The sequence below is a fragment of the Siniperca chuatsi genome, linkage group LG1 (assembly GCF_020085105.1).
Source record: "Siniperca chuatsi isolate FFG_IHB_CAS linkage group LG1, ASM2008510v1, whole genome shotgun sequence".
NCBI lineage: Eukaryota > Metazoa > Chordata > Actinopteri > Centrarchiformes > Sinipercidae > Siniperca > Siniperca chuatsi.
In genome coordinates, this window is record NC_058042.1 from 4,267,212 (window position 1) to 4,273,211 (window position 6,000).

At 41.3% G+C, this 6,000-nt stretch overlaps 1 protein-coding gene across 1 annotated transcript in view; it reads right to left on the bottom strand.

Annotated features, from left to right (window-relative positions):
* c1qtnf4 (C1q and TNF related 4) overlaps positions 1-1,805 on the bottom strand; it is a 31,159-nt gene extending 29,354 nt beyond the window's left edge. Inside the window, exon 1 of the mRNA XM_044166939.1 lies at positions 1,688-1,805. The gene's annotated coding sequence lies outside the window, so the exon portion shown is untranslated. The remainder of the gene's footprint in view (positions 1-1,687) is intronic.
* Between the last annotated feature and the right edge of the window lie 4,195 nt (positions 1,806-6,000).

Below are 6,000 nucleotides of genomic sequence, written 5' to 3' on the forward strand. Positions count from 1 at the left end.
ATTCTATTCTAATTTAAATAGAGGTGGCTACACCTGCATTTCATTGTGCAATCCTGTATTGTATAATGACAATAAAGCTGAACCTTGAACCTTGAATTTCAGGGGTTGTGTGGCTCCACGACTCTAATCATAGTCTGCCTATAAGTTGTCCAGTATGTTTTCCTCTGTGTTTACTAGTTGTCCACATGTGCTGCCTTCAGACTTTCAAGATTAAAAAACATCTGGATATGTTGGTGGAAACAGTCATTTTGTGTGGGGCGTCAAGTCTTTGTAGGTTCCAGTATGTATTTAGCTGTATTTTGGCAAAAAAAATAAATAAAATACAGGCAGCAAAGAAGTGGACGAGTGCTTTGAGAAGTTTCTATATATGTTTTGATATTTTTATTGCAGTGACTCGTCCATCCAACTGCTGTAAAACTATAGCTGCAGTCTTCCTCGAAACTTTACACAACCACCGTCCGTGCCAACAGAGGGCGAGTTTCAGTGGAGTATTCCTTTACTTGTCATTAAAGTGTGCTGAGTGTGTGTGTGTGTGTGTGTGTGTGTGTGTGTGTGTGTATGATATTGTGCGATCTAGATATGAGCCAAAGTAACTGTCTAAAAACTGCTGGTTTCTTTGTTTGCTCTCTGCACATCAGGAGCTGCCTTCAGTCTTCAATAAAAGAGGGCAGAAGCAGCTGGATGCAGGAACACAAACACACACAGAAGCTGTAAATAACACACGCATATGCCCCTTCCAAATGTGTAATCTGCACACACACTAAGTCAGATGATGAATCTGTTGCCTGCAGCAGCCATGTTACACTGATGTGGATTAAGATGATGTATCTGCAGACAAAAGGAGTCAACCTCCTCAGCGTGGAAAACCCATCTCATGATAAGAGAGATCTCATCACCTCAGCTTTATTCACAGCCTCCTGCTGCCACAGGGCTCTCCGGTATCTCCACCACAGATAATGACAGATAAATAAACCATAGGATATCCATGCATACTGTTTCTGCCATGCTGCAGCCTACAGTGGCAAGATGTTACAAACAAGACAAAGCAAGTGTGGCACAGCTGAACATATAAAAGATGCAGGTTATCCCTTTGCTCACCTCTCAGACAGTACATTACACCAGTCCAGCTATCACATGATATTATCACTGATGAACACTGTGAATACATTACAGTATATACATTCCTGCCTCTGCCCCTATTGAGGTATCGCTGTTTCTGGAGATCAGTACAGATAAATAATGCATGCTGCTCAGACACGGCACGACTGCTGAACGCACACACACAGTATAGCGCTTTTCCACCAGCACTCGCACAGCATGCAACACTTAAGGAAAGCATCCATTAATATTCCAGCAACACTTACACCCCCGTTTGTGTTGAGATCATGTGGGAAATGACACTTGCTTTGGGAGGAACACAGCACATTCTGGACTCTCTCTCTTTGTTGTTTATGTTGACATTCATCCCTCAGGACACAACAAAACCCCCACGGATGCACCGGTGTTTACGCAGCATGCCTGCACACTCCCAACTTAGGCTGAGCACCAAGTTCATCGCTTTCACACTGCATTCACCTTCACACCTGAATGTCGGCATCTTATTCCAGCTTGCAAAAAGGCTAAAACCCACCTTACAGAAGAAGAAGAGGAAGAAGAAGAAGAGGAAGAAGAAGAGGAGTTGTCTCACCTGTATGTATGTGTGTGGTATCTTCTGTCCTGGCTGTGTGTGAAGCGCAGAGCTGAAACTTCTGTCTCACCAGCGCTGTTGGATAAACCTCCCCTCCCTCTTTACTCTCTCTCTCCCTCCCTCTCTCTCTACTCCCCCCTCCCTGTTCTCTCTCTCACTCTCAATCTGCTCTCTCCCACCCTCCTCACTCGCCCTCCTTGCTCTTTTTCCCTGTCACTTGCTGTTTTTTCTCCATCTGCCTCTTTCTTCCTCCTTCAGTGTCTTCCCTCAACCTGCTGCTGTCTTTGAAGCTGCATTAGGCACACCACCACCACCACCTACACACACACACACACACACACACACATATATATATATATATATATATATATATATATATATATATATATATATATGCTGTAATGGGGTTGTGATCTGATAAGAGGTTTTGGAGGTGCAATGCGTACCACTGCAGTGGAGCTGCTGGTGAGATGCACTCTAATATGATGCTCTGTTAACCTAAATCCTAGTGTGTGTGTGTGTGTGTGTGTGTGTGTGTGTGTGTGTGTGTGTGTGTGTGTGCGTGCATGTACACGTGTGTTTGCTGGTATGTGAGCATGTGTTTGTGTATTCACAGATAAATAGAAGGGGAGGAGCAACCGTGCCATAATAAGCGTTGGGCTTCGCTATGAGGCGACAGCGCTGCCAACTTCCTCCCTCCTGCTCATTGTTGGGAGTCATTATCTCACCTCTGGGAGGGAGGGGTGAGATTGGGGGGGGGGAATACATGTAATGCTCTCAAATTGAAATTCATCCTACCCCGTCTCCCTTTATAATCTCATTCAAATTCCACAGTCTGTTGCTCGCTCATATTTAAATGAGCACTTGACTAAATCCCTCCTGTGCGTTTGCTTTTCTTGGCCAGCGTTTGGCAGGCTGCCGCGCTCTGTTGCATTTGAGCATCCTGGACGCTTTCCGGCAAACTGGCGTGCACTTCATGTTTTGGCCAACACAGAGAAATAGAATTAAAAGAGTGGGAAGCAGGGCTGCGCAATGAGGCTAAACAGGTCTAAAGGCAGGCTGGCAACATGCGTCTGCTCTGACCGGGGAAGGTAATGGAGTGTGAAGCCACATGATGTCCACAGAGGGTTCTGTTTACACTTTTCAGATTTTCTTGTGAAAGTTTGCTTTTCACACAGAACCACAAAAACACTGGACACTAGTGGTGATTGCAAACATCCGAATTAAAAATCTTCAAAGTAGAAATGTTTGTGCTTACCAAGAACTCCTGTCAGCTCGCCAAGATCAACTGTTGTGCTGATGATGGTCTTATGACTAAAATGCTTATTTGCTTTTTATCTCATGTTTTTTATTAAAGAGTCTTTTTGGATTTTTTGGGAGTTTTAAAACTGTTTTTCAGGGATTTTCTTCTTATTATTTTTCTTGTTTGAATGTTTGAAACATTAGAGTTGCTTGTGTTTTTTAGAGAATGTCCTCCCAAGAAAAATGACGGCCTCAGTTGAAACAGAAAATGTCCAGAAATGACATATGTTTACGTTCAAGTGACCAGCAGCCATAGGAATTATGACTCTTGTCCGTCTGGAGCAAAGGAAGAAGCCGGGTGACATTATTATAGAACCACAAATGTTGGTTTCTTTTAACCGTGCCCATGATTGTTAGCAATTTTAACCCAAACCACCATGTTTTTCTAACCACAACTAAGTACGCATTTTAACCCAAACAATGATCTTTCCCTAAACCTAACCAAACCTTAACCATAGTGTTGTGACACAGATTTATTTTCGCAGCAGTGAGTGGCTCAGACAGATCTGTACAGTGAAAAAGCTTTCCAAAAAGTTCACACTGACTTTGATAATATGAAGCAAACTTAAAAATGTCAGCAGATAAAATAATGTTGAGTGATAATGTCAGCCTAAATACTTATTTTTACAGTTCTGTTGATGATTCTGATCCATCTGATGTTCTCATCTGAACTCCAAATCGAATTATTTTCTGTGTGAGAGCTGATATAGCTTAGAAAGCCTTAAGAACCCAGAGAGCTCTTAGTTACCACTTTCTAAAGCTCGCTGTGAGTTAAATTCATGGAGTACATTGCTGTATGAGATAAAGATAATTTAAGAGAAAGAACATGTTCATTGTTTAGGCTGGCTTAAACCTTTACATTAAATTCACAAAACAATGCATTTGTGTATGTCTTTCTGTGCTAATGAGTTTAGTAGAAGAACAAATCGACAGGCATTTTGACTAGAAGCCTTTAATCTGTCACATGCGTGTGTGTTTGTTGTGCCTAAATTAGAGCATCTTTGTATCTTTTGTGATTTTTATTGGTTTCAGCAGCCCGTCTCAGCCACATAGACTGAAATTCACAGTACAAATTTTAGTAAGCAGCACTGTCACTGTAGTTAATCATAGGAATTTTGAATCTTTTAAAGAAACGTACTTCAAAGGCTTTATGTGTTGAGTCCGTTTCTGTTTGAATAAAAATGAGACAAACATGGCGAAAATTAGTGCAGTCTTTCACATAAAATATTTGAGTAGAAACACCAGAAAGTACTACAAAATAATGTAGTAAAAATGGCATTTCATTCTGATTATCAGGCCAATTATCAACCAATTAAATGCTGTGATGTATCAGAGTTACTGGTGCTGGATTGATTATGTAATCTTGTCACGTCCACTTGAATACATTTGCATAAATGTAGCTGATGGATACACACTGATATTTCAAAATTTAAAAAATTTGCTTACAACTTGCACAACAATTTAATGGAAATATAACGTATTTTACTTTCAGCTAATTAATCTCAGTGGAGGAGGCCTAGTGAGGTGCATTGCTTTCTGTCACAGGGTCCACCACGAGTTACCAGATTTCAAATCCTTTGGCTCTACTGTTTTGTTTTGTTTTTTACAGTTTTTTTACATACTGTAATTGTGTCTGATCCTTGGTAGATTTCACTGTGTGTGTGTGTGTGTGTGTATTGATAACTGTACTGGTGACAATCAACAATCATTGACTGGAGGTGGTTGTGTTAACACATATGAAAACGTGTGAAACTGAGGTGGAAAAGTTGGTGTATCAATAAAAAGTACATTGGAAACAGAGTTAGTGAATAAATCATGACGTACATGAAGCATGTGACTTAAACGTCCACTGAAGCTTTCATTGAGGAGACTACAAATAGCGACAGATGAAAACATCAGATCTGTGTGGAGCGATGCGGAGACTGTAACGTTACTCAAATTAATACATGAAACATATACATAGACTGTATATATAGATGGACGACGCATCTCCACTTCCTCCCCATAGACTCTAATGAAGCCAAAATATCCCGGACACGGGAGCAGCCATCTTGTGCTTTAGACGTCATTTGGAGCCTGAGTCTGCGCAGTAGTGATCGGAGTTGGAGGTCCCGCCTATACACAGGGCCGAATCAATCGCCAGCAGAGCTCAGCTGTCAATCATGATGTGAAACCCCGTTTTTATAGCATCAAATAACTAATTAGAACCAAACGTATCAGAAAAACAAACACTTCAACATACATCAGCGTGATAAGAACTACCTAAAATGACAGAAACCATCTTTGGGAAAAATGTATTTGATGTGTACTTTGAGTTCTTTGTTTGGCTCATGTCCCATCCGCTAACATAGAGGGGGCGGGGTTTATGACCTATACTGCAGCCGGCCACCAGGGGGCGATCAAGATGTTTTGGCGTCACTTTTGGGTAGCTGTCATGTCGTCCATCTTTATAGTCTGTGCGTGAAACAAACATTCTGACTGGAGAATTAGCGCCACTAGCTGTTTAAATCTCAATGAACCAACTCCTAGTATTCACATGGGTAGAAACATGCATTCATTTGCATTTTGTTTTGCCGATTTTTTGGAAATTTTGTTATGGAATGTTTGTATTTCCTTGACCAGCACGTGTGGTGAGTTTATATATCTAAATATTTCATAGCTGAAAAGTTATGTAAGAACATCTTTTTTTCATCAGCTTTGACAAACTCTACATTTCCCCCTTTTTAAATGAATAATTAGAAAATAGGGCAGGAGCTGAATCATCTACCGTTACCCCTCATGGATGTCTATTTCTGGGCTCTTTATTCTACCATCTGCCACCTCCAGCAGGTGTTCCTTATCCTGCACCATGAGACTAGCGTACAGGACAGACTCAGCTAATGACCAACCCCAGCTATCAGTTAATGATCGGAGAAGACAGCAAATTGATCCTGATGTCCCTGATGCCATTTTCTCTCCATCTCTACCCTCATTGTCAGTCTTTTACTCACTCTCTCCCTGCCTCTTCATGG